The 18623-nt window shown below is 43.1% G+C and overlaps 1 long non-coding RNA gene across 2 annotated transcripts; it reads right to left on the bottom strand.

Moving 5' to 3' along the window:
* Positions 1-2703: 2703 nt before the first annotated feature.
* LOC135749381 (uncharacterized) lies at positions 2704-7115 on the bottom strand. 2 transcript variants are annotated; one of them, XR_010532366.2, is made up of 6 exons: positions 6638-7115; positions 6208-6262; positions 6032-6127; positions 5036-5091; positions 4894-4953; positions 2704-3656 (listed from the first exon to the last, which is right to left on the bottom strand). It is a non-coding gene; the product is annotated as an uncharacterized lncRNA (long non-coding RNA). The 2 variants fall into 2 exon arrangements; XR_010532365.2 differs by having other exon boundaries at positions 6208-7115.
* Between the last annotated feature and the right edge of the window lie 11508 nt (positions 7116-18623).

Raw genomic sequence — 18623 nt, 5'->3', positions numbered from 1 at the left:
TTTCTTTGTTTAATATAATCAAATTTGACATTGGACTATTTGATTGGTTCTAGAAAGCTTTTTTACCCACTGTTGTTGCTCCATAAAACCATAAGCATGCCTTCTTCCGGCTAACTTGTGAGTGACGTGCTGGGAGGAGTAAGACTAAATATCCTCTTACTTATAGTGAACGTTGCGAGTTTGTGCATTTCACAGATGTTAAAACTGGTAAAAACCTATTAAAATTATTTCTGAGTTATTTTGAGAACCTCAAGAAGGAAAAGACGCTGTTGTGGCTCAAACAGATTTATTTACACTTGTCTAGTTTTGTCTGAAATGCGTCCCATACTTCCTCCTGAAGTGGTTTGACCAGTGGTTTGATTGAAACTTTATCCATTATAATCAGATAGCTATCCGATTATAGAAAACACATGGACAAGGTGTAAAAAAAAAACTTATTCCGTATGCATGCATGTCTCATTCACAAAGAATCCATGGCACTGAAGTGGTTAAAGATCCAGACTGGTGACCAAAATATTACATGTTCACTCCCATGAAAGCTGACCTATGAACTGTCACCATCCTGCCCTTCAGCAAAACAATTAACCCCAGGTTTCTCCTGGACCATCTCCACAATAATGTAAGTAACTCTGGATGAAAGCATCTGCTAAATGGCCTCTTACTTATAGTGAAAGTTGCAAAGTTTGTGCATTTCACAGATGTTAAAACTGTTAAAAAACTGTTGATTTGAGAACCCCAAGAAGGAAAAGATGATGTGATTGTTCTAATCCCAAAGTGTCCATAGGGGAATCTAGCAAAGGTTTGTTATTCCCTCACCTGACTGCTTAGTTCAGCACTACGAGAGTGAGGGTTTCTGGGAGCTCCTGGTCCAGATGGCAAAAAAAGTAACATAATTATTCAGCCCATTAGCCAGCCTAATTAAACAGTCACTTCACAGAGCCTCACCAGAATCACACACACACATACACTCACTTCCCTGCATTGAGCTTATGGGCCACACACTTTAATCATACAGTATTTATTTATTGGTTTTACCTCGATAAGTTTGAAGTTAACATGGAAATAACATATGCATTTCTCATTTGACAATTCAGTGACTGGAACTGTCTGGTTTGAATTGTGTTGACAGAAATCGTTTGCGTCCGGTGAGCTGTGTGATGTCGTACGCTCACTTGCCGAGACTCAAATTTCCCCCGTATTTACTGTCACTTTAAAATGAAAAAAGTATCTGATAACTTCCTGGACCACTCAAAAATATTGGACTTTATGCTGCTTATGAAGTCTGCGAAGATAAGTCATGTCAAAACATGAAAGGTTGGACTGATAAAAACACAAGAGGTGCTTTTAAACTTGAATTTAATTCCCCTGATCATTGAAGACTCAAAGTCAAGAACGATTTTGTCTGTCAATAAATATAAGTTATATGAAGGGAATTTGATGCTGTGGTCTCCCGTTGTGACAACTTCAAATCGTATGTTTTATGTATGAGGGCTAGGAAAACAAACAATGAAAAGTAAACGCCAGCTCAAGTTAGCTTTTTGAGTAATGTCAACTTCACAAACAGTGAAGAGAGAGACTTTTAAGCGGTCCCTGAAGACTTATGTTCAATTTCATCTCCAGGAACACAGAGACCTTCTTTCCTCAGAGGTTTAGCCTCCTTTTCTGCTTTTGATGGAAAAAAATAATGGCCAACATGGTCTGCAAACCAATTCAGATTCAATAAACACCTCTGTAGATGCAAACAAAACAGATCAAACAAAAAACAAACAATTAGACCCTTGTTGAGTAATCAAAACAATACAGTTTTCTAGTAGCATTAAGTAAAATACAATGGGCTAGCTAGAATTTGAGGAGGTCATGCAAATGCCACCTCCGCCAAAAAATGTTATATGTTCATCAAATACCTTTGCTTCAAATCCGCTTAATCCCTACCTCAAGCCATTCAGAAATACCAGCATGTTGACAGAATCCGTTAAATGCTACATTGATTTTTCACCAAAGTCCTTATCTAGTGCACTGAAAAAAATAATTGAATGAATGCTGGCACGCGAAACAACCATGGATCACATTCAAATGTAACCTTGTGAGTGCTTTGACTGGACCTGAATAAAAAGCACAATGTGGTAGTGACATGGATCACAGCGCCCCCTAATGTGTGGTTTACTGTTTTTTTTAGAAGTGAAGGTTTTTGCCAAAAAAAGCTTGCATGCACTTAGAGGGTTTTGCAGAGAAAGACAGTCATTTAGTTTTTTTTAATATCAATGAAATAACTAAAGTGACACTTGCAAAAATAAGGCATTTACTTCACTGACTAATTACCTTTTCATTGCCATTAACTCTTTCCCGGCCATTGACGAGATATCTCGTCAATTAAGAGAAAACAGAGGGTCTGTTCTTTTTTTATTTGGTATATTGTATGTTTATTTAAAGAAGAACATTTTCTGAAAGGCATTAAACTTTGGTGAAAATCATGAAAACTGTCTGGCAACTTTTAAAAAAAACGCTAGCGGTGAAAGAGTTAAAGTGAAATCACTGAACCTAAACATACACTCTAAAAAACGTTGGGTTAAAATTAACCCAACTTGGGTTGTTTTGCAACCCAACATTGGGTTAAATATGGACCAACCCAACACTGGGTTATTTTAACCCAACAAGTTGGGTTGTACAATCAACCCAACCAATTGGGTTGATTTTTTAACCCATCTGTTGGGTAGAAATAACTTTTTGTTGGGTTGAAACAACCCAACGTTTGGTTAATGTGTTTAAAGCTGAAATTTTGTGGTTTAAATTGCTTTCATACCTTTCATTGTGGTGTCTATAAATAACAAAGCATAGATTTAATTGAAAAAGCATATTTATTGCACATGAACAATAAAAGAGTACATAGCCCTACACAAACAATCAACTTTCTAATAAAAAAAAAATATTAGTATTATATCTCACAATCTAAAATGACAGATACCCGGTTAACATTACAATTAGATCAAGTAAAAAGTTGTACAAGTAAGGGATAATGTATTGGCAGCATGTCATCACAGAAAAAAGCCCCAACAGTTTCTTCAGGACAAATGTCACAAACACATTGGTTTAATCATTTGTAAATGTAAATGTAATGTCGGATATGTTATTAATAGAAATTGATATTTAATTTTTGTGTAATATAAAACTGTACCTGTCAAAATGATTTGCAGCATTGGAGTTTTTAGTTTTGAGCAGTAGTAGAATGTCACGACTGGCCAATCAGAAACTAGCATTTTAGAGAACCGTGTAATAAGAAATGGTTAATGTAACACATAAGATCAACACTAAGTTGCACAAATAGTCAATATATGATCAACATGAAAAATCACCTTAGCATGACAAATAACTACACAGACTTCTTATAGAAAGGGATTCCGTTCTTGGGAGTTTGTAAACAACAGTCTTCAAAAACACCCACACTGATGTGCACTGCTTGGTAAAATTAATGTCCAAAAGATTAAAAAAAGTTTAAAACATGTCAACATCACCAAGGAGGGTGTATTGCTGGAGTGACTGTCTGTCAAAAACAACGAAGGCTTGATGGCAGAGATCGTCATCTTCCAATCCAAGGACAAATGGGAATGGTTTTGTCACCTCAGCCTCTCAGAAGAATGCAACCATGTTGGTCCCAATTCCTGTTGAAAACAGACAAACACTTGTTAGAATGCAGGCAAAGACTCTAAATGCATGATGCAGCATTATTATACAAAACCAAACAATTCATATTTCATAAACACAAATGTAGTGTCTAGTTTAATTGTAATGAAATGTATAAATTTCTTTTTTATTTCAATAACCTTACAATATACTCTTTGTTCATGACAATAACTCAGATTCACAGTAATTTCAGATTCTGCCACGTCACTTTACCTGGCAGTAAGCCCGATTTTTTAGATTTTGCAACAACCTGCATACTTGCCCTTATTACTTAATATAGCCAACACTTTATTAGCATATATTATGTAATGAATACAGGGCTGGACATTAAAGGAATAGTCTACTCATTTTCAATATGAAACTATGTTATTACCTTAACTAAGAAAAGTTGATACATCCCTCTATCATCTGTGTGCATGCACATAAGCGCTGGAGCGCGCTGCGACACTTCGATGGCATTTAGCTTAGCCCCATTCATTCAATGGTACCACTCAGAGATAAAGTTAGAAGTGACCAAACACATCAACGTTTTTCCTTTTTAAGATGAGTAGCTATACGAGCAAGTTTGGTGGTACAAAATAAATCTAAGCGGATTTAAAAGAGGAACTATATTTTATGGCGTAATAGCACTTTTGGGAGTACTTCGACTCGCCTGAAAAGTCCGCTCCCCTTCTCCCTCTCATAATGGGAGAGGGAGGGTGTTACTGCGCCGAGTCGAAGTACTCCCAAAAGTGCTGTTCCGCCATACAATATAGTTCCTCTATTAAATCCGCTTAGAAAAGCGCTACGTTTTATTTTGTACCACCAAACTTGCTCGTATAACTACTCATCTTAAATAGGAAAAACGTTGATGTGTTTGGTCACTTCTAACTTTATCTCTGAGTGGTACCATTAAATGAATGGGGCTAAGCTAAATGCTATCGAAGCGCTGCAGCGCGCTCCAGCGCTTACGTGCACGCACACAGATGATAGAGGGATGTATCAACAATTCTTAGTTAAGGTAATAACATATTTTAATATTGAAAATGAGTAGACTATTCCTTTAACGTTTGTCCCTAAAGTTAATGTTTTAGAGTTGCGAGTAAAAGAAAATTTTTCTTGGCCGAGTTTTGACTCTATTCCTACTTGTAAACATGTCTTCTTGCTAGTTCACAAACAAAATATTAAATGTTTTAGGTTGCTTGCAAAGCAGTGTGCAATACTTCCATTACTTACATAAACTTAAGATTTTCTTCCCACTTTTGTAGACAGGAGTTGGAATATCATCATGGGGTTCTGTAGAGAAAAATGTTTAGGTTAAATTAGTAACTTTACTGTCATAATACTCAGCAAACAACAATTGTATTCCCAAGTGTACCTGTAGGTGATTTGTTGATGCTCCTGGGTCTTGGCTGGGAAGTTGCAGGATTCTGTCTGTAAAATGCAGTGCCCAAGTTTCAAATAGCTTTTCGGCATGGTCAGGGAATAACACAGATACCGATGAGATGGGCTTGACAATTGTATACAATTAAAGAGATAGTTGGGACAAAAATTATATTAAACCCATGATTACTCACCTCCAAGCCATCCAAGATGCATACGTCCATCATTTTCCAGACTAACACATTTTCAGTTATTTTAGAAAATGTTTTAGATCTTTCAGTTAATCAAATGTAAAGTTATGGGATCCACTCCTTCAAGTCCAAAAATATTTGCATCCATCCTTCACAAAATAAATCCATATGGCTCCACGATAATAAACAAAGGTCTTCTGAGGGTAATCCGTGCAGTGTTGTTGTAGAATTATAACAAAAATAACTAGCTTCTGCTAATGGCGCCATCTTGGTCGTGTCCGCATTTAAGATGAGAGCTGTCTTGAATACAGAGGAGTCTAAGATGGCGGTATTACTGGAAGCTAGTTATTTTTGTTTATAAAGTTTAAATATAGATATTTCTACAAAAAAACGGCACGGATTACCCTCAGAAGACCTTTGTTTATCATCGTGGAGCCATTTGGATTTCTTTTGTGAAGGATGGATGCACATTTTTTGGACGTGAAGGAGTGGACCCTGTAACATTACATTTGATTAACTGAAAGATCTAAGACATTTTCTAAAATATCTCAAAATGTGTTTGTCTAAAAAATTATGGACATATGCATCTCGAATGGCTTGGGGGTGAGTAAATCATGAGTTTAATATAACTTTTGGGTGAACTATTCCTTTAATCGTGCAGCCTTACATACCACTTTTGAAAATGACATACTCACAGCAAAATAAGCAGGGATTCTTAATAAAGAAATGCTTTGATATGTCTCATTGTATTATAAACATATCACTTTAAATAATAAAAAACAAGTGCATTTTCATGTTACCTGTAAATAACTTTGTAAAAGCTGGTTTCAGAACCTCAAAGTGACATTGTTTTAGCTTCTCCAGGAAAAAAATATCCATCTTTTATCCATCAGGGTCTGAGGAAAAGAGCCAAAACTGTGATTTAAGTGGGCATCATCAAAAACATTTGAAAAAGATAAAAATGTCTGTAACTTACAGAGCAAATGAGAGTTCACACCCTGTCTGTGAACTCAAGGCTAAAGTTTCATGATCTAAACATGATATTAAAAGCATCAGTTTGATTTCAACTTTTACAACAAACGATTATTTATTTAAAACGTACACGTTTCTTCCTCATATTAACGTTATCTGTTTTAAACTGAATTTCTAAACCATTAGAATACGTTAGCTACATTCTAACGTTTCTAAAATTATTAAAACAAGCCATTTTAGACATATTTCATAAAACGTTTGATCAAACGAAATATTTAAATCATTTAAAAGCAAGCATATAGATTTACTGAGCATTACAGACTAGCCAACGGACGCTAATAAAACTTTCAATAAGAGTTATGTCTTGTAAACCATCATTTTGCATACTTTTGCATTCAGAAATAGTTTAAATGATTAAAAACAATGACACAAACCTTTTCCTTCAAATAAATCAAAGATAAGTCGATGAAAAACCGTGTATGATTCCTGAGGTGATGTTAAATTCCCGCGTCAGGTAGCGTGCTGTGGCAGGAGGAGTCTGACGTGTCTGTGTGGGGGAAGGGAGAAGTTCTCTCTGGGGAAGAACAACACTGACACCCGGTGGTCGCGCCGGTAACATTCCGACTTTTTGAAATTAAACTTTAAAATTGGCGTTCACTTTACAAACCGACTGCAAATTTGAACATTATACATATATATTCTCGCCTGAACTTATGTTTAAAATACATTTTGTGGACTAGAGAAAGTAATATTGAGAAACAGCTATCTATTAAGTTGGCTCTGCTTCAAAATTACCCAACATATAACCCAACAAGTTGGGTTACACAAAAACTACCCAACACTGATAAAACAACCCAACAAAATAACCCAACTGGCTCAACCCAGCAGTTGGGTTGAAAAAACAACCCAACGTTTTTTAGAGTGTAAGAGCCAGTGCCCAGTTGCGTAAAGCACCTTAAGCACCGTATGATCCTTAAGGGGCGATTTCCCCTTAACTTAAAGGTGTTGCATAAAATCCCTTAAAAGGTTCTATTAGGTAAGGGAAACTGTTAAGTGTTTCACAGCAGCGATCATGGTTTCAAGTTATAAACGTTTACTGTTTCCATTGAAAAACTACTTAACCCAGTCACACAACAGAGGCAAAACGGATAAGGAAAAGAGAAAGTCAAACTGGACGGAGGATGAGAAATGTATACTTCTAGAAGAAAATGGGAAAAGAAAAGCAATTTTAAAAAGCGAACAAAATCCAAATGTAACTTCGGCAAGAAAACAGGAACAATGGAAGGAAATAATGGAAAAAAATCAGTGCGCGGAATATCGGTGTAAAGACGACGGTCATAGAAGTTTTAAAAAATATGAAAACATCTCTGTTGTGGCAAAAATGACTTGTTTTTAAGATGGAGTCTTAATAAAGTCACAAAGCGCTAACAATAACAAAACTGATGAACAGGTGAAGGACCACCGCCGGCTGAGTTATTAATCACTCTCCTGATGTACGATTTATACATTAACAATGAAATAATAATTGTAACACTATAGGTAATTGATTGCACTGCATAACATGGTTAAAAAGTCCTCAAGTTTGTAAGCGATGTAAAATATGGCACATCGATCAAATCTGTATTCTGATAACAATTTTTGTATCGCCAATATGGTCCTCCTATCCCTTATAATTTGCCTTGGTACAAAATGATCTTCCGCTGGTTCTATAAACTCGGCCATCTCGTCTGATTTTTGTCCATGTTACACTTAGGTTACGTTTTCCAAATCTTAAGTTAAACTTGGGGAAATAACCGTTAAGGGGTTTAAGAATTAACGCCATTTAAGGGATTACTTAAGTGAAAAACAGCTTTTTGTGCAACACCCATAAGTTTAAGGAAAACACAAGGGCGAACTTAAGGAAAAATTACACTTAAGGAGCTTTATGCAACCGGACACTGATGAAAACTGCTTATTTACAAGAAAACATGTCAGATGCACTTAGAACATGTTTTTAACGGTTAAAAAGCACTGCCTTTATTTATTTGACTTTAGAAAAGAATGTTTTTTACATTGCAGCAACCACCAAGGCAGGACAATATTTGTCCTGTCAATCAAACATTGAATTGTGAGCACTCTTTTGCTGTTAAATATTAGCAAAAACTTTAAAAAGAGGGCACTTTCTATGACCTTGATCGAGGGTGAGGTGAAACATGCAGGAGTGAGCGAATGCAATCTCCGGTTGTTCCAAGCAACTGTAAACTTCTGTTACCACAATGGAAAGCCTGCCTCTCCCCTCACAATGGAAAAAACAAACGACTTCTGATGCTTTTCTGGTCAGGGCACTGCTTCAGATAGGCAAGGTACGTAAGCCATTCGGCGTGGATAAACAGCACACAAAATGCTCATTGCCAATAGAAAATAATTTTAAAAAAGCCACCTGGCACTGCCATAAACGCGTTCTGTTTGATCTGACCCTTGGAGGGTTTTGCATTTGAACTCTTAATTTATAAAGCTCTTTAAACTATAGCTTTTGATACTCTCCTTTGTTTAACTACCTAACAATGACTGGTCTCTAATTGCCATACATAACCTCACAACACGCATGTTTGAAATAGTTCATTGTGTGAGACAAACAAAGCTTCGTCAAACAAACCTTGTGAATCAGTCCTAATGACTTTTGCTTTAGTCAACCAAGTAAATGTTTACCTTTAGCTACTCCACACTATCAATGAGAGAGGGCCAAGTTAATAAATATCCATTGCTGCAGATTTTTTTCTTGTAGCTTGTTAAACTCAATTTCACATCTGTGTTTTATGCCTTTTTATGTGTATAAATGTGCTACTGTTTTGTGCATCAAGTGTTTCCTTGAACACATCTCTAACAAACACACCTATCTGAACGATGTCCATTTTGATCATTAGCAAAATAAGGGTGTTTTCAGACGTTGGGTGTTTCGGACCTGGTGTGTTTCTCCCTTGGTTCATTCGTTTAGGCATATGTGAAGATGGCAATTGCACTCAGATCCACACCAAAATAACCGCTCTGAGACCGCATGAATGGGGTGGTCTTGGCGCAATTGCAAACAAACTCTGGAGTGGTTTGGCATAAGTGTGAAAGCAATCCGTCCCAACGGACCAACAAACAGGCTAACTTATTGTTTTTTTAGCAATAAGCACAGTTGGATTATACATTGACCTCCATAGTGTTTGATTTTTTAAAAATATATATCCTTTTGTGCTTAACAAAATAAAGAAGCAACGATTACAAAATTTTCCTTTTTTTGTGTAAACTATTCCTTCAAGACACATTGGCCCATGTGAAGGTACAATATAGTTCACTAAGCCTCCCTATCTGAATCTTCACCCCTGCTATGACTCAAAAAGCCCTACATGCTGGAAATTAAACGTAAGTTGCATAACTCCCAACTGTGTTCATACAGTAACGTGAACAACTAACCTCTATAACATGTGTATGTAGAGCACACAGTACACTTAATGGCCTATCTATATGAAGAAGCGTTCCAAGTTTAAAATAATCAGCCTAATTAAATCATATTCCTTCAGGCTGTTCTCAGTGACGTCAGAAAGCCAGAGATGACCTTAAGGACTTTTTGTTCCAGCCTTAAATGACAGACGGCCGAGCGGTCGTTTTTTGCGTGGTGATCAATGCGGAATACGGATGAGCTGGCACCTCAGAAGGTTCTTTCGGTTCCCATGGGAGGTGCTGGGTTAGGCACCAGAGAGAAATCAAAGACCGATGGAGAGCTGACATTGATTTGTTTTCTTTCTAAAGGGTTATGGTTTGACTGGTTAGCACGGTCCAGTTAGCTCCCGTTGGCAGGTGTCATTCTGCCGTTAACAAGCTTATTTATCTATCAGTGGCCATGGACAATAGTTGTTTATTCTGAAAATTACTAAACTTGCAATACATAAATATGTCATTATGTTACAGTAGTTGTTTAGCTAGTTGCTTATTTTAGAAGAGTGCATTAAAGCGTGAAATGGCCTTTTCAGTCTTTGACGTCACAGTCACTGATGGCTAGTTTGTTCTTATGATGCCGTCAGCCATTCGATGTTGTCATGTATACAGAACTGAGTGACTAGAAGAAAAGACAGCTTTAAAACAGATCATACAGCCTACTGTTTTATATTTCTTTTAAGTGCATAAGTTGGCAGTGCTTCATTATGATGGGTTTTAGTAAATGAAAGTAGGTTTCGTAGATTTTTAGAAATATGCATTCATATATCTTAAAACTGTGACACTAAGCATTTTCTCGTTTAAGGCTTTGTGCCACAAATAACTTTTCAAAGCCCATGAAAAAAATATCTTCTAAAGAAAGTTCTGACCCAAAGGAAACAGATTTGACTTAGCTGAACGTTTATGCCACAAAACATCTAAAAGACGCATAATACCCGACCTCATAATCATACTAATGATTTGATCCCTGGCAGTGGATTCTTTAAATATCCTGCTGAAGGATAGAGAAAAGAATTCATAGGAGTGATTACCGTCACAAACTTCTTATTCGCTATATAACTCTTAAACATTTAAAGCTTTACATAATCCAGGCTGTAATCGTGAAACCTTAAGACATCAAACAGATACAGATTTCACTTGTCTCTTCTTTCTTAAACCCAACATCGAGAGTAATAAATTGGGGGGCAAACATCCAGGCATTGCTGGAAATTGCTAAACCAAGCGATTGCCGACGAGCTGGAGAACGCTGGATTCAATGGAACTGAAAATTTGCAAATCGTCCTAAGAGTAATGGAAGATGTCAATTCATGCTGAAATCGAGTGTGACACATGCAGTAGGCGCTGGTGAGGGGGGATATGGTGCTCTAGGTCTTTCAGTCCATATTTGGCAGCTCTCCAGGCAATGCAGCCAAGCCGAAAAGGTAATGCGCTTAGAGCTCATGCTGCACCTTCCATGTAATCGTAAAATTAATTTTTTCTCCGAACACCTTTTCGGAGGAATGAGAAATTTTCAGGAAGTGGTCTAAAGGCATAACAATCAAAACATGATTTTCAGAATAAATTCATAATATTTTTATTTGTGGTCTTCTAATTTGTAATATCTGAATTTAAGACAACAATATATATCACAGAAATGTGATGTGTAATTCATGTAAATCATTTATTTGCAGGTTTAATTGGTGACATTTCTGATGGAAATATGACCAATTAAACAAGTGTGATATATTTTGACTGTTGCATTATAAGAAAAACTCTGGCATTTATATATATTATTTATAAGCAGTGCAGAACTCCACACATTACAACAAAAGTAAATAAAAAAATTAAATGCGCTTTAAATCTGAATGTTTGATCACTAGAGATTTATGGGAATTTTAAAGTTGTTATTTAGAATGAAAAGAAGCTCATTTCTATTCAGCATTGTTTTGTTGAAAATAATTTCTCCTGTATAGACGGTTTCATTGGACGCACATGCCCACGCACGTCTGGATCCGAACTTAACTTCCAGTTTCGTTTTTTTAATAGTCTGACTAGTTGCTAAACTGATCTCTTGAACAAATGACTCGTCGAAAATAACAAATGTTTTGGTTTCCTAGGTAATCTATGTGTTGTTGTTTTTTGCTTGTTATATAAATAAACTACGTTTAAAGAACTTTGTTCTTATTTATTCTTAGCGGCGTTTACCGGAAGTTACGTGCGGACCACGACAGCCGCTTGTTTATGTTGTTACTAGTGAAAACGTCTATAGACTGTTTCTTCGGGCGCACGTGCGGTGACGCAATTACGCGTCTGAGCGTAACTTATCTTCCGGTCTCTGTTTGTTTAATGGTCTGACTAGTTGCTAAACTGAACTCTTGAACAAATACCTCATCAAAAATAATAAATGTTCCCTTTCAGTCGGTCACTACGACGTCACGTCGTGACCGACGAATTGGGAACCGCTCCGCGGGTGACCTATCTACTTCGAGAAACTATAAAAACGCCAATGAACTTGGCATGCAGGTATTTGCATAATGCCGGCGCCGCCCCGCCAGGTGCGTATATAAGCCGCAGGTGCACAATACCAAATTAGCTTTTATTGCTTCGAAGCCGGCAGACATCTGCTCTCGAGAAGCTTTCTATCTGATCTTCGTAGATCCTGTTCTGGAAGGGAAGAAAATAAGATCTCAGCTTGCTGAAGTTGGTTGGGCTAAGACACCTCAGCGGAGGCTCGCAGTGTTTTTTCTCCACCCTTTCTCTCTCTCTCTCTGTCTCTTTAATTTAGGACTTGAGTTTGAGTGAGTGCGTTGCCTCTCCCTGTGTGTTTCACCAGCTCGCACAAAAGAGTGATTTCCCCTAAAAGAGCAGCACGTTTGAGCTTTGTGTCTTTTTAAAGACAGCCACTCATTCGTGTCACGGTCGGGGTCGTCTTTTTAAAGATGGATTTCCGTCCGTGTTCGGTTTCTGGATGCGGTGTGTTCATCGCCCCCCGGGATGGCCACCAGCGTTGTCTTTCGTGTCTGGGGCTCCAGCACGCAGAGGCAGCGTTGCGTGATAGTTCATGCTCCATCTGTGAGGGCATGACTATGGCGGATTTGCGGAGACGGGTGTCGTTTCTCCGGGAACGGCGCCCGCCTTCCAAGTCTGGTGCTGCTAAGAGCGCAGCTACCAGACTTGCGAAGGATGATCTCCGTATAACGGTGCTGGGTCGGTCTGCTGGTTCGTCCAGCAGCTCCCAGCGCCCTGATCCGTTGCCAGCGGAGGTCCCGATGGAGACGAGCGGCCCGTGTTCTACGGTGTCCTCGCGCTCTGTCGAGCCTCCACCTGACGCGATGTCCACCGTAACATCGGAAGGGGGGTTGTCAGCCTCGGACGTCGATCCGGATCCGCTCCCGCCTTCGGGCCAGGTTGCGGCTTCTGTGTTCGACCCCGAGATGGCAGCCATGCTCGCTCGGGCGGCGGAGGCGGTCGGCTTGGAGTGGACTAAACCTCCCCCACCTGAACCGTCCCGCCTCGATGATTGGTTCTTCGGGGGTGCCAGGGCTTCTCAGTCCTCGCCCCCGGTGCCTTTCTTCCCCGAGGTGCATGAAGAGCTGACGCGGTCGTGGAAAACCCCGTTTTCCGCCCGGAACCGACCGTTTCAGCCTTCACCCCTCACCTCTCTCGAGGGTGGAGATGCCAAGGGGTACACTGGTATCCCGTCAGTGGAGGGGCCGGTCGCGATGCAGTTGTGTCCGGCCGGTGTCGCTTCCTCCTGGCGGGACCAGCCTACTCTCCCCTCACGGGCCTGTAAGCAGTCTTCGGCGCTGTCCGGTGCTGCTTACAAGGCTTGTGGGGAGGCAGCCTCTGCCCTGCATGCCATGGCATTGCTGCAGGTCCACCAGGCTAAGGCTCTGAGGGACCTGCACGCGGGAGGTCACGACTCGGCGGAGTTCTCTGAACTGCGTGCGGCTACGGATCTGGCGCTCCGTGCGACCAAGGTCACCGCACGCGCCGTCGGGCGTGCGATGTCTACCCTGGTAGTCCAGGAACGCCATCTCTGGCTGTGTCTGGCGGACATGAAGGATGCTGATAAGACCCGGCTCCTGAATGCTCCGGTTTCCCAGACCGGCCTGTTCGGCGAGACGGTCGAGGAGTTTGCCCAGCAATTCTCCGCGGCCAAGAAGCAGACTGAGGCCATCCCTCAGATCATGCCACGTCGGAAGCGTCCTGCGCCTGCCCCGTCCACGTCGGCACCTCAGCCTGCTCCTCGCCGAGGGCGTCCTGCGGCGGCCGCCTCCGTTCCTCCCCGGGGCTCTTCTAAGAAGCGAGGAACCGGTCGTCAGCAGCCCGCCCCGCCCGCTCAGCCCGCTTCAAAGGGTGGAAAAAGAAAATCGAAGCGGCCCTGAGACGGGCGACCTAGAGATGGAGGGGATCGCTCTTCTGGAGATGGTGAAAGCACCACTCCCCCCACCGGAGGAGGGCCGGTTGGGGAATCCTTTGTTTCAATTTTCTGTTCCGCCGACTTTTCAGTCGGCACCCACAATTCCACAAAAAGAGCGAATTCCACTTCCATCTCTAGGTCTTCAGATGAGCGCCGGAGACACGAGCGGGCTCATAACCCCCCCTCGTTCTCCGACTCATCAGAGGAGTACGAGAGCAACGCACGGGCTCATAACCCCATCGCGCTCTCTGACTTCTCAGGGGAAAGAAGACAATCACGGGCTCATAACCCATCGTCTTCCTCCCCCTTCGCCAGAGGGTGCATCGAGTGGCGTGAGGTGTCTTCAGCAGAGCCTCCCTTACTCACCCACCCAGCAGCGGACTCAGGTGAGTGTTATCATGCACAACACTGCTGTCGGTGCGGCCAATACGCACACACCGGCGATCACCTCTGTTGCGCCCGCCGCGGGTACACCGATCGTGCCTTTAGTCCCTCTCGCACCGTGTCTGGGGGCGTGGGAACAGCTTCCCAGCCCGTCGCGTTGGCTTTTACGCACGATTCGTCTCGGCTACGCGATCCAATTTGCCCGGCGTCCCCCCAAATTCTCCGGCGTTCGTTACACTGCGGTGAGAGCTGCCGATGCGCACGTCCTCCGTGCGGAGATCGCTGTCCTACTGGCGAAGGACGCGATCGAGCCGGTCCCTCCAGCCGAGATGAGGTCGGGGTTTTACAGCCCTTACTTTATTGTACCCAAGAAAAGCGGCGGCTTGCGACCGATCCTGGACCTGCGTTCGCTGAACCGTGCACTTCACAGAATGCCGTTCAAGATGCTGACGCCCAAGCGCATATTTCCATGCATTCGTCCAAACGATTGGTTCGCATCCATCGACCTGAAGGACGCGTACTTCCACGTATCGATTCTCCCCCGGCACAGGCCGTTTCTCCGCTTTGCGTTCGAGGGGCGAGCATACCAGTACAAAGTCCTCCCATTCGGGCTCTCTCTGTCTCCCCGTGTTTTCACCAAAGTAGTGGAGGGGGCTTTAAAACCCCTGAGAGAGAAAGGTGTGCGCATTCTCGCGTATTTAGACGATTGGCTCATAATAGCTCAAACACGTCAGACGCTGTGCGATCACAGAGATTTAACTCTAAAACACCTCGCTCGTTTGGGTCTTCGGGTCAACTGGGAAAAGAGCAAGCTTAGCCCCGTGCAGAGAATCTCTTTTCTCGGGATGGAACTGGACTCGATCGATTTGACAGCTCGTCTAACAGAAGCGCGTGTACAGTCGATTCTGACTTGCCTGAATACATTCAAGAGCAAGAGCGCGGTCCCGCTGAAACAATTTCAGAAGCTCCTGGGGCATATGGCAGCAGCCGCAGCTGTAACTCCGCTCGGACTGCTTCATATGCGACCGCTTCAGCATTGGCTTCACGATCGAGTCCCGAGGAGAGCGTGGCTGCCCGGCATTCACCGTGTTATCATTACACCTGCGTGTCGTCGCACTTTCACTCCGTGGTCAGACCGTGCGTTTCTCCGAGCCGGTGTGCCTCTGAGACAGGTCTCCAGGCATGCAATAGTATGCACAGATGCTTCGGACACAGGGTGGGGGGCCACGTACGATGGGCTTGCGGCTTCGGGGGTCTGGACGGCACCCCAGCTGCATTGGCACATAAATTGCCGAGAAATGTGGGCTGTATATCTTGCGCTCGTCCGTTTCAGCAACGAGTTACAGGGCAAAGATGTATTAGTTCGCACAGACAACACTGCGACCGTGGGGTACATCAATCGTCAAGGCGGTTTACGCTCGCGTCACCTGTCGCATCTCGCCCGTCATCTCCTCACTTGGAGTCAGAAGAATTTGAGGTCTCTTCGTGCCATTTACATCCCGGGCACGCTCAATGTAGAGGCGGATGCGCTCTCTCGGGCTGCGCATCCCGGCGAATGGCGACTCCACCCCATTGCGGTTCAGCAGATTTGGAGACGTTTCGGCAAAGCGCAGATAGATCTGTTTGCTTCCCCAGAGACGACCCATTGTCGCCTGTTCTATTCACTAGCCGACGACTCGCTCGGCGTGGATGCATTGGCACACAGCTGGCCGCGAAACATGCGCAAATACGCGTTCCCTCCGGTGAGCCTCATTGCGCAAACCCTATGCAAAATCCGGGAGGACGAGGAGAGCGTGCTGTTGGTGGCACCGTATTGGACAACCAGGAGTTGGTTTCCAGAACTCTCTCTCCTCGCGACAGCCCCTCCTTGGAAGATTCCCCTGAGGAAGGACCTTCTTTCTCAACAAGAGGGCACATTATGGCACCCGCTTCCCGACCTGTGGAACCTCCATGTGTGGTCTCTGGACGGGGCACGGAGGATTTGAGTGATTTACCGCAAGAGGTATCTAACACTATTGCTGCAGCGCGAGAGCCGTCTACGAGACAGGCTTACGCGCTTAAATGGAACCTGTTTGTCGACTGGTGTTCTTCCCAAAGTGAAAACCCCCGAGAATGCCCGATTAGTGTTGTGCTTTTATATCTCCAGCGCCGTTTGGAGAATAGGCTGTCACCATCCACTATTAAAGTCGATATCGCTGCGATATCAGCTCACCATTCACCCGTAAACGGTAGAACAGTGGGTCAGCACGACCTGGTCATTAGATTTCTCAGAGGCGCTCGAAGACTGAATCCTTCGCGTCCTCCCTCTATTCCTCCTTGGGACCTGTCCTTGGTGCTGAAATCACTCCAGGAAGCCCCATTTGAGCCTCTGCATAGTGTGAGTGTTAAATTTCTTACTATGAAAACATTAACTCTCCTTGCTTTGGCTTCTGTTAAGAGGATAGGGGATATTCATGCATTTTCGGTCGACGAATCGTGCCTTCAGTTCGGGCCGGCTGCATCCAGCATAACACTGAGACCCCGGCCCGGCTTTGTGCCCAAAGTTCCCACCACTCCTTTCAGAGATCAAGTGGTGAACCTCCAAGCGCTGCCTTTGGAGGAGGCAGACCCAGCCACGGCTTTGTTATGCCCTGTTCGTGCACTACGTGTGTATATAGACAGGACGCAAAGCTTTAGGACCTCAGATCAGCTCTTTGTTTGTTACGGTGGTCAGCAGAAAGGAAAAGCTGTCACCAAGCAGAGGATGTCCCATTGGATTGTGGATACTATAGCCCTTGCATATCAAAAGCAGAATGTGCCTTGTCCGTTTAATTTACGTGCCCACTCTACACGCAGTGTGGCATCATCTTGGGCACTGGCTCGCGGTTCCTCGCTAACAGATATTTGTAGAGCTGCAGGCTGGGCGACACCTAATACGTTCACAAGATTCTATAGTGTTCGTGTCGAACCGGTTTCCACTCGGGTTCTTTCTACTAACTAGTTAAGAATGCCGAGGGTCGGCTCGTGTGCCGGCTTGGAGCCTCTATTTTGGTGCTGCACATCTGCACCAATATGGAAGGCCATCGGGGCAAAAACGTCTAAAAAACTGTTTTTGCCTCTCCTCCACCGCCCTGATAGCTGGTAATGCGGAGCATCCGCTGTCAACCTATCACTGATGTATTCTCTGTAAACCTGTGTAGGCTAGGCGTCCACATTTGTCCCCTACGTGGGGTTCATTTGTGTGTATACTCCGTGGGGTACTAATCCTCCACGTTTTCCTTAGCAGAGCCTGCTCTGCATCTCTCTGCATACTATGTTTTGTTCAGAGACTTTTATGAGCAACCTTCGGTTGTTTCATATTTTTATGTCATCCATTCAACCTTCTTAGGGGATGGCTTCCGCAGTGTTCTAGCTCCGCTCAGTTTAGACGCTTCCCCAGTTCGCTGCTTCACTATCGTGGGTTGAGGAACAGGTAGTGACCGGCCTTCTGCATTTCGCCTTAGGTTCCGCCCCTTACGTGGAGGGCGGAGGGCTTTTACAGACACTGGAAGGGTTCAGCTGCAGTGGCGTTTTGGTAGGGATTCCCAATTCGTCGGTCACGACGTGACGTCGTAGTGACCGACTGAAAGGGAACGTCTCGGTTACGTATGTAACCCTCGTTCCCTGAAGGAAGGGAACGGAGACGTCACGTACCGTCCCCACAGTTTGCTGTTCCATTGCTGTTTTCAGGCCGGGCACTGCTGCTCGGCTTCTCAGCAATAATATAGCTAATTTGGTATTGTGCACCTGCGGCTTATATACGCACCTGGCGGGGCGGCGCCGGCATTATGCAAATACCTGCATGCCAAGTTCATTGGCGTTTTTATAGTTTCTCGAAGTAGATAGGTCACCCGCGGAGCGGTTCCCAATTCGTCGGTCACGACGTGACGTCTCCGTTCCCTTCCTTCAGGGAACGAGGGTTACATACGTAACCGAGACGTTTTGGTTTCCTAAAGACAAGGGAAGACGGCGATCATAGATTACCGCTATTTAATGGGAGGTTTTACCGCTATTTAATGGGAGGTTTTAGCCTGATCTTATGAGAATTCGTTCATATTTTACGAATTGGCTAATTTGTATGAATTCATACGAAGTTAATCATGCAACCCCAATGTCACAGCGATTGAATTCAAACAAAGTAGCCAATTCGTAAAATA

Source organism: Paramisgurnus dabryanus, chromosome 16 (genome assembly GCF_030506205.2).
Source record: "Paramisgurnus dabryanus chromosome 16, PD_genome_1.1, whole genome shotgun sequence".
Lineage (NCBI taxonomy): Eukaryota > Metazoa > Chordata > Actinopteri > Cypriniformes > Cobitidae > Paramisgurnus > Paramisgurnus dabryanus.
The sequence above is the reverse complement of the archived record's forward strand: the minus strand, read 5'-3'. Positions and strand labels throughout refer to the sequence as shown.